Below are 18,780 nucleotides of genomic sequence, written 5' to 3'. Positions count from 1 at the left end.
GGACCATCTAACGTATATATATGTCATACCCAAATGTACAAATTCATTGTCGTTCATTGTCGTACAAATTCATTGTCGCCATAGTGAGTCGTTCTCGACTGTCCAATAAGCGGTGGGCACGTGTCGCAAGAATGTGCCACCTAGTGGTGATGAAAGGCAAAGTATCTGTCTAGCATTCGGCAGTGTGAGATTTGCATGAGAAAAATCTGTTTCTAGCAAAACGAGATTATGTCCGACCTCTCTGACCTTAAAAGAGGCATGATAATCGGAGCGTGCCTGGCTGGAGCGTCCGTGTCCAGAACAGCGAACCTTGTAGGTGTTTCAAGGACCACTGTATCAAGGACTCTGTCGGCATGCACAAAGTTGGGTGCGGTGTCTTCGGCGAGGCACAACAGCGGCAGGAAGTCGAAGTTGTCAGACCGTGATAGACTCGTGTTGAAGAGGATAGTCGCTTGAAAACGCAAGACTACACTGCCGGTGATAACATCCGAGATGAATACCCACCTCCAGAACCCTGTATCCATGAAAACTATTCAACGGGAATTGCATGCTGCTAACATTCATGGCAGAGTAGCTATTCCAAAACCGTTACTTTCAGCGCGCAATGCTTTGAAGAGACTACAGTGGTGCCAAGGCCACCTAAAATGGACACAACTGCAATGGGAACCAGTCATCTGGTCTGATGAATCCTCTTTTAGACTATTCCAGACAACCGGAGGTGTGTTCGAGTGGCAAACGCCGGTAGAAGCATTTCATGTCGACTGCCTGGTTCCAACCGTGAAACATGGAGGTGGTTCTGTGATGGTGTGGGGAGCTATATCTGTCCGTGGATTGGGGCCTCTCGTTGTCTTGATGGGGATGGACAAAGGGGACCATGACCGAAGCATTCTTGCAGATCATCTTCACCCTATGCTTCATACTCTCTTTCCGGGGGAACGTCCTGTGTTTCAAGATGACAACGCCCCTGTTCACACGTCTCACTGTGTTCAAACATGGTTAAATGAGCATAATGATGAAGTGGACCATCTAACGTGGTGTCCTCAGTCCCCTGATCTCAATATCATTGAGCCTTTGTGGGATTTCTTTGGAGAAAAATGTCCGTGCTCGGTTTCCTCCTCCACGCACACTCTCTGAACTCGAGACATCCCTGCAAGAGGAATAGCTGCAAATTCCAATGAACTTTGTTCAAGACCTTTGTTTGTCAATCCCACGTCGAATGCAAGCTGTAATTCAGGCCAAAGGTGGCCCAACTCCTAATAAATAAAATATTTTCATTTTTTCACAGGTGTTCCTATTATTTTGTCCTATACCTGTAAGATATTTCCCTCCTTTATATAGTGAATTTCTGGCAACCTTCAAAGTGCTTATATTTTTGTGCAGATTCTTATAGCCGACCAGATTTGGACTTAATCGTATGACACACTTTCAAATTGTTGGGGATTTTGCATTATTGGTGAAAAAACTGTTGATTTTCATGCATATAATAAGATAATGTGTTGTTTTCTAGGAGATTTTCTAAAAAGTGGCGCCGATCTGTAATTGAGGATTTTCTGTAACCAGAGAGATTTCGGTATTATAATTCGAAGTCACATTTTAAATTTGGTCATCAGAATGTTTTTTAAGCATAGTTCTGAGAAATCATAAAAATATTCATGAATGCAATGAGATATTACTTTATATTGTGCTCTTGTCATCTTGTGAAATTGCGGAAAGTTTGCAAAGGGCTTATTTGAGGAAAAAAACACAATAGTTAACGAGGTCAATTAGATGTAAATTTGGGTTTCTATCATTTAGAAAAAGGGCTACTTGTCATTATATTGATTCAAATTCTAACACAATGTTTATCAGTGTTAAAAAAGGTAATGGATATTTAGAAGCAGTACTTAATTTATTTAAGCAATATACCTAATAATATTTAAATTGGATTGGTAAACGCATCATTTCTTAACAATTCTGTGAACTTCAAAAAGTAAAGCAAGAAATTATGCTGTTATTTTTTATTAATATTAGTTGCTTTAATTATTAAAAAAAAACATTTTCTTTAATTTATTAGCTTCAATTCATATCAAAAATATTTTTTAGATTACTTATCAAAAAGTATTTAAAATGTGACAATGTTTAATTATTATATTCAAATTCGTTAGGGGAATGTCATTTTGAAAATGTTCATTCTCCTTAATTCCCTTTATTCCCATCTTCCTTTAAATTCTTCTGTCATTATCGAATGAAGCTTAAAAAATAACATTTTTATAGTTTTTACCATATTTTATGAAAAAACTGAAAAAGAAACTTTAAAAAACATTCTCTTACATAGTTTTACGTATATACGTTTATGAATAAAATGTTTAATTCTTCATTATGTGATATTGGAAATATAATAAAGGTTTAGAGCAATTTATTTAATTAAAATTGTGTCAAAAAAGTCTTAGTTTATATTTTATTTATTTACATAAAAAAGTGACAGATTTTAATTAATGCTTCTAAATGTATCACAATATTTAAAATATGGCAACTTCTTATTAGCATTTACTATTTTCAAATTCAAGGAACTCTTTCTTTTTTAATACTATTTTCACACTTAATATTTTTTAAATTCTATTCTCATTTTAATCTACGGTACACGCTAATATTTTTGTAGTTTTTTCTATAGCTTAGAATGAAAGGAAATAATAATTTTAGCAATAATTTTATAATAATTTTTTATCTTTTCTGCATTTTCATGTCATAATCGATTAATGTTCCAAGTAGCTGTCTCTAAAAATGAAAATGTTTTTTTTTTCTAGAAATTTAAATTAACTATATGTTAATTAAAGATACCATCAAAGTTTAAATTCCATTTTGCGTTATCTGATATTTTTATGTCATTTTGAATTTTGTTAAGTTTTACTAAAGTCATTTGAGGTTTATTGCTGCAAGAAATAATGGATAAAACTTTATTGAGCTCTTAACAGTTGATGAAATTAAGTTTGCTCGAGCTATAAAAATAGATATGCAAATACGTTGAGCGTTGCAAGATAAGTTTGATAAAGTATGAAAATAAAACTCAAATGAGAGAAAGATAAAACACAAAATGTTGGAATACATGTTTAACATTAAACTTTATGTTTGCTACTCATTTCTACTGTTTCAAATTACCATATAAAAATGTATGGTAATTAAATATATAAGGTATACAAAATATTTACCATAAAAATCTGGTAAAATATCTCTGTTTCTTTTGGTACTTCACCAGTACTCAGCAATATTTTTTTTTATTTTATGATCACCATTGAACAGCTGACGCAATTTTTAATTTACGATTACCAATGTTCAACTCCGTAGCCTTGTAATTTTGAACAGAATCCAGAAGACAAGGAAACTTTTGTATCGAATGTTCGGAGAAATTTGCCTTCGTGGTAAATATTTTATATGGAACTAACTCACATTTGCTTTGCGAGGAGAGAAAACCAAGAAAGCATACCATGGTTTGTCAAAAGGCAAGAGGATTCTACCCATGATACGTTTACCACTGAGGATACTTTACGTCAGCACGGTGGTCTGTGCGGGATTCGTATCGACCAGCCATCGCTGGGACTCGAACCCGGTTCACCTCATTGGGAGGTGAGCATTCTTTTCCCTGAGTCATCACAGCTTTTAGCTAAATGTATTTTTTTTTCTAAAATGCTAACCAAACTTTTCATTAATCACTATTCATAATTATGAATAAAACAGTTGCGAAATGAATATTCCTTTAATTGAATTAACTTGCATTTTAAATACATAGCAATAACTATAAAATATTATAAAACGTTGAATATTTTTTCTTGAGCAAATGTTTATACATATCAAATGTGTATCATATCCTATAATGATATATCATATACATATCATATCCTACAATTTTTATCAGAAACAAAGTAAAAATATACACACACACCAGCATTTAACCCAGTGCCTATTCCTATATTAATACCTAAGGTTGGAAGAAAATATCGATAGAAATATAAAAAAATAGCAATAAACAACAAAAAAAATCAAAAAATTAAAAAAAGAAGTTAGTAAATAATATACGGTATAGGGGTAGCAAAAAAAGGCCATTTAGTGAGAGGAACACTAAAGGGTAATCCAATTATGATAAATCCCAGTTAACAAACGTTGGTCTGAAAAAGTCAAAACCTGCTTGATTGCAGGAAAAAATAAGGAGGCATAGAAGGATGAATATAAGATTACTCAAAATATCATCAGGCAATGATTTTGGTTCTGATTTTCTTCATTCTACTTATCTTCCTAGTGATTCAACAGATCTCGATAGCACTTTTTCTTTGCGAGATGAAATCTGTATATTTGCTTGATATATTTTTTCTTAAAAATATCTAAGATAATGTATAAAAAGTGGTCATTACGTAACACTCTGTATTTACAGTGCAATCAGATAAAAAGACCCACTTTTGATAGCATTTGATCTAAGGGTTAATACATAATCTGCATATTAATATAGCTATATAACGAGTGCTATATAAATAAATTGTAATATAAATAAATTGCATGTAATATAAATAAATTGCATGTAATTTAAATAAATTGTAGTAAAAGACTGCTTAAGTTACAAAATAAAGCTAAAAACCTCTGTTTTCTCTGTTTAAACATAAAATTTTTTTAAACAATTTTGCAACTCTTGGACAGCAATTTTTGCGAGAGAAAATATGAGATTTGGGAACAAAAAATATATATATATAAATTCTGTCTGATGTATTTATAAAATGCTTTATTTCAATAAATTTAGCTGCTGATTGTAAAACAAATAACTTTCTCTGTTAACCTTCTTCTTTCTTTCGCTTTCTCGCTAAAGATTTTTTTTTTAAACGAAAATTATGAAATTTATTATGATGAAATTAAAAATTTATGTATGTGAAATTCCAACTTGGGAAAGTTATTTTTTATTTTCATATAAATGTTTGTGTGAATAATTATTTTTTTACGTTTCTATTTATTTATTAATTATTCGAAAAAAAATAGAAATAATAGGTGGACAATTAAGTTGTATCATTGCTATAATAATAAAATTTTCAAAAATTCTCCTTTTTCCTAATATTATATTTTTTTTTATTCAAACAATAATGAAAGGTAACATATAAATTTTCAAAGAGAATCTTAGAACTAATGTTTTACTCTAAAATTTAGCAATTATGTGATTAAAAAATATTAACTCCTTTCTAAATAAACATTTAAACACATTACAGTTTATTATTTAGTAGGAAAAGGAAAACAATTAAGATCTGAACAAAATAAAATTTTGGAAAAAAAATCCTAATAAAAATTAAAAAGTTTTCCTTTATTAAATAAAATTAACTTTATGTATTTCGTTCTGTACTCAAATTTACTTCAGTTCTCAAACTCTTTTTAAAACACATTGTAGCTAGCTAAGTGAATAAACTTATTAACTGAATTATCTTTACGTCTGCTAGCAAATTACTTCAAAAAAATCAAACAAATAGTATGTTATGCAATTATTTAAATGAGGATTGCATAAATAAAAAAGAAGAAGAAATATTATATTTTCCCTCGGTACTTCAAGCATCTTGCATAATCCTAATATATTAAGTTATGAAAGAAACGCGATCCTTTTAGACACAAAGTGCATTTTTTTTTACTCATGTAGCTGTTAATTGGGATGTATATTTAAATATATACAACCACCATAGTGACTTAGAAAATATTTTTTTCATTGTAATAAAAGTAACTATCATATATGAGAGTTTTTATTGAGCTTCAACATGAAAGGTAATTTTTCGAGGAAATACGTGATATACTCTGAGGAATAATTATGAATATTATTCTTTTCAGATAGTGCTTACCCAACAAATGACTTTGTAAAAGTTCCTCTACATTCAAGACAACGCTATTCTATAATTCCTATATGAAATCATGTATTGTAAAGTAAAATAATAATTAGGTAAAATGCAATAAAAGTTTAGTATGTCTAAATGGGAAGAATTATCCGTAAGTAAATGGCGAAAATGACAGAGATAAAATATACAAATTTGTCATTTTTTTACAAATTTGAAATTTTTAAAAATTTAAAAAATTGTTTTATCATTTTTATTATTTATTATTTTAGTAAAACTGCTTGCATTAATACATCGTTCAAGGGAAACTTTTATTAATGCATTGTTAGCCAACTGCATTGTCAGCCGACTGAAAGTAGTGACTAATAAAATCCAAAATTTTATGAAAGAGATTAAAAGTAACAACTTTTTAATGCATATTTTTATTAGTTTACTATTGAAAGTGAATGAAAAGAATGTTTTTGTTTCAAATATAAATAAATTAAAATTTGAATAAATTGAAATGTTAATCACAGTGGTAGTTCAATTTCAGTTTTCCATATTTAAAGAGGTAATAAATAAATGTGAATTAAGTTCCTACCTTTTTTTAAATTTTTAGTCACCTGTTGTGCGCCTGATATTAACGATGGGAAACATTATTTCCATTGCTATGCAACTGTGAAGAGTGAGATAAAGTTTTATGATTTTCCTGATCGGTATCAGGATTGTTATGAAAGGAAACTTGTGTGAGATGAAAGTTACCCTGAACACCACAGAATATTCCCTAGAAAAACATAAAAATATGTGCGTAAACATAAAAAGATGTCCAACAATATGCACAAATTTCTCTATTCCATTTGGTTTTTAACAAGAATTTTATTAAAACCTCAACTATTTTTTTACCCTCACAATCAGGAATTAGTTCTAATCTGTTATATATATTTTTTTTATGTCGGGCACTTGGGGTTTGTCCCATTGGTCACAGAAATTCCAGAACTGCTACTCTCTTCTGGTTACCCAGTGGGCACCTGTGGCGAAACCACGGCGGTGGAGCAGCGTCGCCCACGTCACACAACCACAAACCCGTTTATAGGGCGGGTCACATTCACATACAGAAGAAAGGACATGAACACAGAGAGAGAAAGAAACATTCATGCCCTGAGCAGGATTCGAACGCGCGGCCAATGGCTCCGCAGTCAGACACGCTAACCACTCGGCCACCTGGTCGGCCTAATCTGCTATATAAATAACTCATTTCAGCTTTTATTACTTATTTATGGTATTACTATGCACTCAAAAAGGAACACTCCACGGTGTTTAGTGGAACATTAATCTCAGACCAGTTTCTTTTTATAGAAATTCTGATGTGGACCAGGAAAATCACAGAACTTTATCAATCTCTTCACAATTGCATAGCAATGGATATTAAATTGATAGAACTTCATAACTTCATTCGTCAATATTAGATTTCGCTTACTATTTCAGAGCTTCAAGTAAAAAAAAACTGACTGGCTGAAGATTTATTTTTCAAGAATTTTCTCGATCAAAATTCACATTGTGGTCGAAACATCTAGTCTGTATCGTGATTCTTAAAACGAAGTATGCTAAACCTCAATGATAATTCCACTTTGACATTTACTGACAAAAAACTAGTTTCACATGACGTAACTTTTGACGTAAATTGATTTTAAGTTTCTTTTCAAGTCAACAATTCATACTGAGACAAAAAAAAAATCGCATTTGTTTTCATCGTATATTGATTTTTAATAAGTATGCAGAAACCATATTTGGTAGAGAAGGATTAAATTCTTGTCTGGATTGTTCTATCGATTTCTTCTTAAACGCTGTTTAGTTTGATTATCTTTTAGGAAAACCTGCAGCAAAAAAGATATTTTTTTCTCCTAAGTCTATGGAACATACAAAATAATCCAAGGTACAAGAAACTAGAAAAAAAAACTTTGCGTGAAGTTCATCATCAAAAAAAGTAAAAACTCATTTTTTTTCTTTTAATAAAAAAGAGAGTTCTAAGAGAAAAAAAAACCATCTTTGCTATAAAACCCTGTTTAAACCTTTTCCTTACTCTGTGTTTACTTAAATTTGTTTGGTCTCGGTTCTTGGTGCGTTAATATAACTATTACGGACTTAGCTCAAAAATTACCTAACTATTAAACACCTCCTTAGAGATACTAAAAAATAAATCTACGGGAATATAAGCTTTATTTTGTCGCTGTTTGCTTTTAATTTTCGAAGCGTTAATGTAGCTTTAAGTAGGGAAATTTATAATTTGTTAGTTTAATTTTCTAGTTACATTAAATGTGCAGTTTGTTTAAGTCTTATAGTTTTTAATTATACATTTTTATAGTTATTTTCATAGTAATATAAAAAGATTCGTTTTGATAGTTATGAAATTAGAAATTAGTCTTTATGAAATTAGTTTGCATTTATTTAATATTATTTTTTTCAGAAAACTAAAAAAAAAAAAAATCTTAAATATGCTTTCTCTAATAAAACAATTATGTTTTAAATGTAAGGAAGTCTACTACTAAAATGAAATCGTTGAAAGCGACTCCTTTATATCACTGCTCAAATTGAAAAAAATGACTTGATTTATGAAAAGTTTTCGATTTAAAAACGGTTTTATAAAAAATAAAATTTTTATTGATAGTTTATTCTTTTTATTCTTTTGAGGATTGAAGAAATATGTAAGAATTTCCATATTCTTTAAAACGTCGTAATTCACCCAAAAACTTAAACTTCCTTGGTTCAACAACATGAAACCGTTCATGAAAACCATTTGCATGAAACCGAATTTAAACCAAAAGTAATTTAATGAAGAAAACTTACGAAAACTATATGAAAATAAAACTAGACAACGTGAAGGAAGCGCAACAATTAAAACAGCAAAAAAAAAAAAAAAANAAAAAAAAAAAAAAAAAAAAAAAAAAAAAAAAAAAAAAAAAAAAAATAGTGGAATGTGGGGTGAGGCCGGGTACTTAAGATTCGAAAATCCTGTTGAAAGACCTAAACACTGTCAGACGTTCAGTTAAGTACAAATATCATTTCTGATAAGCCTTAGATGTAATACTTTTTTTATAAGTGATAGTGTTCCTAGAAAAATTCCGGGAAAGACCGGGTGACATTTTAATTCTATAAGAAATTTAGAAACACTTAACTTTTACCGAAAAAGTATGAGATATTTCTATTTTAAATAACAAATATGCATTTTAAATGTGATTTGGTGAAGTATGTTCTCTAGTTGATAGAAAGAAGAAGAATTGTTAAGGGAAACGGGACCAAAATTCTTTAAAAGAAAATGAAGTGTTTATTGATTAGATTTTTTAAAAGAGAAATTGCAGAGAATTTCTTTATATCTATTTAAAAACTACAATTGTGTTTAAATGATCTTCAAAAATTCAACAGAATAAGAAATTAAGACATTTTGTTTTTTGCGGAAGAGGTCCGCATTAAATATTGTACTGGAGCCCTATAACATATGTTCAGTCTTGGATGTAGTTGCTCTTCCTCTGCTGCACTTTAGCCGCTAGTTCAATATTCGCTAGTTCTATTACGTTATTTATGTTATTCATTGCAATTCTTTTAACTGTATCTATTTCTTTCTTTTTCTAATTACTCTTGAAATGAGTTTTTAATGGTTTGACTTTTATATTACAACCATTTCATTTATTTACAAATGCTGTATTACAGCTATCTTTACTTTAATTGCATTTTCTTTTTTTTAAATCTGGCATTATGAAAAAGTCACTGACTTAATTACAGTATCATTGTATTTATTGTTTGTCTCAATGCAATAATGACTAAAATAATATAAATTTTCAATATAAATTATATAAATAACATAAATTTTTGCTAACTAAATTAAATAGCTAATTAATTAAGTAAAATAACATAAATTTCAGATTTTTTCATTAAAGCTTATATAAAATGAGACTATGGCTTTTGGAGATAAAGTATTAGGTTTCATCACATGTAAAACAGCTCAAAATAAACCATTTGGCGCATTTTTATTACCTTATCAGAGGAACAACTCTACTGATTTTCATTTTACAGGCATTTCTCCGACACGATTTCGTTATTATTCTCCGCAGACAATGGTCGCCAAGACACATTCATTATGAATTGACTTTGATGCAACGATCTTCAAGAACGATAGAGAACGAAGAAGGGTGCACGTTCTATTCAAGAGAATGACTAGTTGGCGGGTCCAATTAAAACGCATCGCAGAAGTTTTATCAAAGGCATTAAATTCCCAGTTTACGGTACATTCTCTCTTGATGGGGAATTGTTCCTGGAGAACGGGAAAGTGGAGAATTCGTGCTGATCGTTGAGGAGATAATTGTTGAGTAGAACGAACCTTTCATTCTAGAACTTCGAACAGTTTTCTGGAATGATATTTTTGCTTTTATGTGTATGGGTGTTTTTTCCCCATTGTTGATGAATGGTTTCGTTTGTTCTGAGAAAAGTTTTTAGATATGATGGATTGGTGTGTATTAACTCAAATTTAAGATGATTAATGAGTGTTTTGGGATAGGAAACATAATATTAAGGAAATATATCACTTTTTGTAAAGTTTAGATGATGTTTCTAAATTGCAAATAACAACACTGTTAATAAGAATAAACACATTTTGAAAAAAATATCATAAAATATCATTTGTATATTTAAATTCTATGAATACATAGATATTCATTTCGCTCAGCTGAATCTCTATGTGCTTTTGCGAAAAAAGTATTTTTTTAAAGGAACATATTTTTTAAAGAACACACACAGAAGCTTGTTATTTTTTCGACTAATAAGAGTATACTTTCAAGTAATTTCTTAATACTTTCAAGCAACAAAATGCTTAATCTAGTAAATTAAAAAAAACTGATTTGAAATTAATTTTGGCCAATATTAGTTTCGGCTGCTAAAAATTTTGAAAAAAAAAGCACCATAACAGGATTGCAGTTTTAATGTTAAACATTTTTGAATAAATAGAAAAGAAACACTTATGGTTAAACAAATGTGAATAATAAAAAAAAGCTAAATAGTTTGCAGGTTAAATGCATAATCCTGCTCTTTACTATCAGCCACACTTATTTCAGATGTATCAGGTTAATTGCAAAATATTCTAGTGTTTTCTAATCAATTTGATAATTTTTGGGTTATTGTCATGAGTTAACATGTATTTAGGTTAATTAGAAATTATATTATTTGTTGTTCAATTAACCTGACTTATTTCTGACTATTTGTAATAATCCCAGTTATAATTTATAATAATCCCAGGGTATAGTGAAGGCTTATTTTAAACCGTCCTTATCCTGGGATATCTACCTACATTTACAACATCTAACTCTGCCAAATGACACATTTTTTTGATAAACAGATAAAACCTGTAACCATTGATAAAGATTTTATTTGTTAGTTAAAAGTATTTCTGTTTTGAATAGGAAAAAAATATAATTTCAGAACAACAGCGAGCAGAACATTCTGACATTGCCCTCTTATCTAGCTAAATCGAAATGATGCGTCTACGTTTGCAGTTACATAAAACTTCATAACTGACACTTGTTGGGAAGTGTGCACCATTCTCCTATGTGGTAGAGTTTCAAGCTGTGGTCTGAAAGTCACTTGGTTCGATCCCAGCGGGCGACCAGTGATTCTCTTTGTACCATGTACAATGATCACGTAGCTCTCTCACTCCTCGATAGATGGCAGCACTACGTAACATTGCATCGTTTACGATTCTTTAGATTAAAATAATGATTATATATTTTGACATAACCAGTACAGATTTACACTTTATTTTGCCCCACTGAAAAAGATCTGTTATTTGTGAAGGTTTTATGTATGGTTTAAGAATAAAAAATTTCTGTCAGCAATTTCTTTTTTAGAGTACTCGCCTCACAAAGAAGTGACATGTGTTTGAATCCCAGTGATGGCTGGTTAATAAGAATAGCTCACCGGGCTCTCGTTGACAGCAGTGAAGTAAAAATTGGGCTAGTCTATCATGGGCCAATATAATCAACCACGATAAGGGGATGGAGTCCTATTACTTTCAGGCTAAAAGTGGAAAGTTTTCGTGGTTTTCCTTTCCGTATAACGCAAATGCGGGTTAGTTTCATCAAAAAGTCCTCTACGAAAGCAAATTTCTCTCAATACTTGATCCAGGAGTTCTCTTGTCTTCCGGATTTGGTTCAAAATTACAAGGTTGCGGAGTTGAACATTGGTTGTCATAAACTAAAATATTAACTTAAAATAAAATAAAATAGCGTACAAAAAATCTATGCAAATTTAACTGCCACTAAATTTTTTAAATAGTTGCAGTTTTTTTTTTAAAATCTTAAACTTATTTTTTACCCCTAATGAAGTCTGAATTCTTAATTTTACCTAAGTTGTTTTCATTTTTTGTTCCTATACATTCATTTATTAATGTTTTTGTGAAAATTGTAAATGCATCATAATTAGAAAGCAATAGAAAAATTGTTAATTTTAAAGTTTTACTTCTGGTAGTTTAAACTTGTTAACTTTTTCCGGTAATTTTTACACCTACACTTTCTATTTAATTTTTCGTGCATTGCAAAAACTATTTACGGTATAAGTATTAAAATAAAAACTTCATAATTTATTTATTTGTAAAGCTTTTCGATGCTAAGAAAATCAATAAAAGAAAAACCTCTTATTGCTATGATATTGAAAACTATTCCCTTTTTGTCGCTTTGATCCAGCAGCCTTCTCACTTTTAAATATTACTTTTTTTTCGCCCGATAATACTTACCTAAAAAATTGATAACTTGGTGATAATATCTCCTCTCCAAACCATTATGGTGGATTTTTATCTGATTAAAAAGGAGAAGTTCAAATAATGAAGACCATTGTAAGGCACGTTCAAACGTAAGTTGGAGGATAAAAAAAAGTAATCTAAAGAAAAAAACATTCTTTGCCTTTTTTCCTTTTTTCCATGCCGTCCTACAACGGTAAATACAGTATTGTAGCAGTCTTCCCATTTTATAGGAACTCCTGGTTCGAATTACCTGCGGTCTATTATTCAGAAAATTTGAAATGGGGAAAGGAAAAGTATCCCAGAGTGCATTGCGTCTTCTATTGTTATTTTGAGAGTATGGCATTAAATGGACCAAAATTTTCGGACATTCTCCTAAAGTGCGCATTTCACATTTCTAAATTATGGCGCCTACCTGAGATCGTAATGTGGTTGGAGACCTTTAATGATCAACTTAAGTGAATCAATTCTTTCGGGGAGTGTATATATATTGCAAAGAGCACCAATAGGAGTATGTTTTCCCCTTGCATAAAAATACACAATCAGAAGTATCAAGTGATGTGATGTTTCTGATCAGTTAGTTTACTGAAGTATCCCAGAGTACATTGCGTTTTCCATTGTTATTTCGAGAGTATGGCATTAAATGGACCAAAATTTTAAGACATTCTCCTAAAGTGAGCATTTCAGATTTCTAAATTATGCCGCCTATGCCCATGCAATGATCATAATGTGGTTGGAGAGACTTTAATGTACATAAGTGAATAAATTCTTTCGGGGACAGTATATATATATATNGTGAAAATCAGCAAAAATATATTTTGGTATTTTTTAATTATAAAAAAGCAATCTAATATTTACTAAAATCTGCTTGATCATCGGAATTATGTTCGTGCTAAAATATGAAATCCGAAAAAAGTAGTTAGAAAAAGTTTGTTTCTTTCATACTAAAAATTTATCAATATTTGATTTTGTAATTAAAGAAATTTTATTGATGAATAACTAATTCTCTTCGATCTGAAAAACTCAAGTAAGTGCTTTCAAAAATATTGTTTGGAAGTGAGCCCTGTTTGGAAGATTTTACATTTAACGTAAAAAAAGACACCGGTATTTCAGGCTTTATTTCATAACCTTGAAAAATTAAAATGATAAATATAATATTCTTTATTTATTTTAATCTATATAAAATAGTGAAAAAGGTCTGAAAAATATATTTAACCCATGAATGACAGCACCACCTTCCGTTAGAAGGAAAAGAACAAAAATCGTTCTTTAGAGTTTTTAAGGACTAATCAAAGAAGAAAGTAAAAATATTTATTCCCATAGAAGATACAAAATGTTGCAAAAACGCAACGTTAGTCAAAACCACTTACTTTTAGGATCCCTGAAACTTTCTAAAGCATTTGCAACAAACAGTAATAGTTTGGCTACTGAAGTTTTAGCATATTTTTCTTTTGTTTGATTTCTCGAGTTAATATGATTTGTAGGATCCTTTCTTGCTGCATTCAAAACTAAATTCCGAAAGAAAGATGGCCTGCCGACTCAATCAAGATGTCTGCAGCGAATTTTCAGCGTGTTTTTCTTTTGTTTTTTGTAATGCCCACGCAACTCTTATTTGAAAATCTAACATGGAAATGTTTGGATATGCAGCAATCTAATATAGTTTCCATGCATTGCATTTCGATGCATCTATGAAATCCATAAAAATAATAGTAACCTCTAAAAAATCAGTGACTTCAATTTGTATTTTAAGTTTATCAGATTTCTAATTTTTATCAGGATAGAAAATTTATCAGGAATATCTGCAAACTAATTTTTAAGATTTATCGAATTTATATTTTACCAAAATTATATTCTATGTAACTTGATAAGATATATCCTGCTTTTATTTTATTATTTTCTTTCTCGAATAATGAAGTTGTAGGGTCTGTAAAAGCCATTTCACCACAATGCCCGAGGTACCACATTAGTATGCTAGGAACTTATTACCACAGTGCCTGTTTTTACAATATCAGTAATACTTAAAACCACAACTACGAGCATCACTGACGTTAATAATAGTTTTGCTATCTCTTTCACGGCTCTTGGACAGTATTATATATTATTAAAAATTTTGTATATTTTCAAGCTTCTACTGATGGTGACACAAATTATGCGGTTAAAGGCTATTAAAAACAAATTTTTGCTGCTATGATTTCCGCATAATAAGTAGTTAATTTTTAAAAAAAACATTTATTATAAAAAAGATTCATTCCCTTTTCTGTCGATATAAAAATATTGGTTGATAATCAGCAAAAAATAACTTTTCTGGAAAACAAGAAAACAAATTTTCATCTTCTTAAATTCACAACTTTTAAATTGGAAAATCATGTTATAAAATGTAATGAAATCAAAACAAATCAAGATTAAGATTATCAACAAGAGAAAATGCATTTCTTTAAAAAATGGAGAATGTAAGTACATAAAGAAATGTGCAATAATGAAGAGAGAATATCAAAATAATTAAGAAGGAGTATTAAGATTTTATGATTAAAATTCAGAATATATTTAAAAATGTATTTTATTTTCTGGAGTGAAAAATTATCGGTTGGTAACATAAGCAGAGAAACTTTTCTGGAAAACAAGAAAAACCCTTCTAACTATTTTTCAAATTTTCATGTATGCAAAAAACTTTTTAAAGTGGAAAATCATGTTCAAAAAATGCAACAAAGGATGAAAAAAACCAGGATAAAGATTCTCAAAAAGAAATAGTATTTTTCAAAATATTTTTGAGGTCAAAGAAGAAGAGAATTTAAAAAAATTTTTCTCCTCCCCCCACAAAATATGATGGAGACTCAAAAACACATCTTAGATATCCTCTTTCTGACTTTCAAAAAGAATATAATATCGAAAAAACTTTAGCATTGCGGAAAGAAATATATCGGGGTGGGGGGCGGAATAAAGAGGGGTTGAGGAAATTCACCTGAACATTCTTTCGAACGTTCAATACCCTTATATTCTTTGCTTGCGCCCTGAATGCTTCTCTTTTTGAAACCTAAGTTTTGCTTTGTTTTATTTTTATAATCGATAACGTTAAGTATACGTCTGCTATCTTCATACCCTGAGGGGTGGTAGGCGTATACAGATCGATGTATTTCTGATACAAAAATTTCTTCAGCCCACAGAACAAAAGCGCATAAATTAGAACTAGTTTGAGAGAAAAATATGTCTGAAAAATCGTTAAGGAACAAGAGTTCCGAAAATGAAATTTCAATTGAAAGACTTTGCTTTTTAGCCTGTGGGGTTTACAATAACTTAGATTGAATCTTTTCTTCAAAGTGTATTTCATGTGGCCTGTTTTCTTCTCACTTAATAACAAAGAAAAATGAAATTTATCAGAGATCTATCTTTCGCAAAGTGGGAATTCTTTTTGTTCCTTTCACATTGGAGTAACATCTTATTCCACGGTAAGCAACTCTTTCAGTTTTTTTTTCTTCGTTGAAGTGAAGGCTTATTAATGAAACTTTGCTTTTTAATTCAGTCGATTTAATTCAGTTTTGTATTGGAAGACGTAGAGAAATACGATATCGGATTTTTGTTATTTTAATAGAATTTTTCGATTTCCTTTCTTTGTTATTAAATTGTCAAAATTTCATGAACTTTTTTTTTTACAATTCGTGAGTAGTTTTATTGATCTGATTTTGAATTGAATTGCTCCAGTGAAAATTTCTCAAATCAATTTTTTCTTTTGTAAGATATTATTTAAATATTTATTGTCAATAATCATTTTGGTTTTATTTTTGAAACATAGATATATACAAGTGTAAACTTATAGAGAACTATATTGGAAAGTAAATTTTGTAGTTTTCATCTTTATCAAAGAAAAAGGAATCAATATTTGATGGCATTGTCTGAATTCAGTTTTCCTTTCAATATGATATTAGAATATTGCATTGCACCACAGCATGATATTAGAATATGATATTAGATATTGATATGATTAATACAATATCATATTGTTATGATATAATATCATATGATACAATATGATATTAGAATATTGCATTGTGCTTAACCACTAAGGTACAGTTCTGTGCGTTTAATTAACTTTCTCTAAATGCAAACTATCACTTAAAATATTTAAAATTCGAAGATTTTTAGAGAAAAGTTAGAATGATTTAAATTTACATTTTAAATCTCTCCTCAAAATTTTATAATCCTTTCACAAAGAATAAAAAATATATTAGGAGAAAAAAGTGAATTTCTATCTTTTCAAAGATTAGTTCTATATTTTTGATCGCTTTTACCTCTGTATAGTATTCTGAATAAAGTAATTAAAATTTCAAAGAAGTTTTAAATTAGTAATATTAGAATACCGTCTAATGTCCAAATTATAAAATGATTTGGAATAAAAAATTGGCTGCAATAGTTGAAAGTCTTTATCGCTTTTTTTCAAAAAACTGCCTCGGGGTCCGCTAGGGTCCGCTCATTCAACTGGCGGAGTGTGAATCTTGTTTTGCATACCAGAAATCTAGATCGCCACTTTATTTACGTCGCACTTTACTAGAGCTGCACAGTTGGCTATTGGCTGTGGTCTGGGAAACATTCCTAAAGATGATCCGATGACATGCCATCGCAATTTTGATCCTCTGCAGAGGGGAATGCCCAAAGATCTGCACGTGAAGTCGAGCACTTTACGGTAGAACAGTTTTACGAAACCTCGGTCTATACGCAGGATGATTAAAGTGGTCACCCTCCCGCTTACTGACCTCAGACAGTGATGCTTGACTTCGATGTTCTACTGAGAAACGAGTCTTTATGATCAGTCCACTGTGGAACGCATACTAGATGGAAATAAGCTGAGAAGCCGTGTGATACAATCTCAGATTCTGTTTATGCCACCTAGCCGAAGTCAAAATTGCGTGGTTTAAATATGACAATAGGACAAAAAAAAATTGCTGTAGCTAAAATATAGAAACCTTAAAAACACACCTAGGTGATAAAATACTTGAGTGTATATCTCTAGAATTATTTGACAAAAATCACCAAAATTACGAATTGCAACTAAAATGAGCAGTTGTATAAAGTTAGAAAAAAAACAACGCAAAAGAAATGTCGCTCTAATTGCCCAATCACCTATTAGCTTCGTCCTTCATTTATTTCAAATAAATAAAAAAAATGGTGCAGTATTTTTAAGTCGGTACATTTCAGAAAGAGACAATTCATTGATAACATCTTAGAAATTATAATGAAATTAGTGGTTTGATTTGGTTACTTAATTAAAAACTTACAACCAGTTTTTAATTTGACTACCTCTTCTTAGTTTAATATTTAAAAAAAAGTTTGCTGTTAAAGGAATAAAAATTACGGAATATTTTTTAATTAAAAACTGATAAGCCAATTGACGTTAATCATAAAATGACTCAAGTTTTGCAATTACAAAGCATGTTGGAATTTCTTTTATAACTTTGTTTTAGTAAACTGCAATACAAGGCAAATTTTAACCAAACTCTTTTTTTTTATTCTATTTTTTGGCAGCTTTCAAATGCTTTGATTGATATCTGAAAAATGACAAGTAGAAAAAGGAATATGCGGTCATATCGAATCTGTCACAGGGAGAAAGATGCATTTCTTTTTACGAATACATGGGTGTTACTAACTGTCAAACGTGGACATTCAAGTATTTCAAAGTTCTTTTTTTAAGTAAGTTTAATTTTAGTACGATTTGAAAGACGTTTGAAAAAGAAGTATAAAGGATATCATCGTTTCTAATGATTTGAAAGATAATTATTAAGAGCAAGGATAAAAGAATTAGTTGATAATTTATTGATGCATTCTCACATTACTGTTTGAACTTGATAATGAAATAGACATGTGAAATTTATAAGTGTGAAAAATATTTGCTTAATAAACTCATAGATGGTGCTGCATTTTAGTTTAAAAAAATACTACATTATGCACAAAATACAACTTCTAAGGGTAAGTTTATATCACATTTTACATTATGCTTATAATTTATATTTGTTTTTATCATATTTAAAGTGCTGTTTCATGTCAGATGTAGTCACAGTTCGTTAGCTCACCAGACAAAAAATAAGTCACTCATAAAAACTATGAAAGTCACCAAGTAGCTCCACAGATGACTTGATAACCACCTAATTCGGTTAGGAAGTGACATAGAAGGTATTGCAAGAATGTTTTATCCCGTTTAATCCACTAGCA

General features: G+C 30.1%; 1 long non-coding RNA gene across 1 annotated transcript in view; it reads left to right on the top strand.

Annotated features, from left to right (window-relative positions):
* Nucleotides 1–18,508, top strand: part of LOC139425130 (uncharacterized) — a 187,474-nt gene extending 168,966 nt beyond the window's left edge. Inside the window, exon 4 of the long non-coding RNA XR_011636359.1 lies at nt 18,097–18,508. This is a non-coding gene — a long non-coding RNA (uncharacterized lncRNA). The remainder of the gene's footprint in view (nt 1–18,096) is intronic.
* The last annotated feature ends 272 nt before the right edge of the window (nt 18,509–18,780 follow it).

The sequence above is a fragment of the Parasteatoda tepidariorum genome, chromosome 3, assembly GCF_043381705.1.
Source record: "Parasteatoda tepidariorum isolate YZ-2023 chromosome 3, CAS_Ptep_4.0, whole genome shotgun sequence".
Taxonomy (NCBI): Eukaryota; Metazoa; Arthropoda; class Arachnida; order Araneae; family Theridiidae; genus Parasteatoda; species Parasteatoda tepidariorum.
Note: the sequence above shows the minus strand (reverse complement) of the source record. Positions and strands in the feature narration are given on the sequence as shown.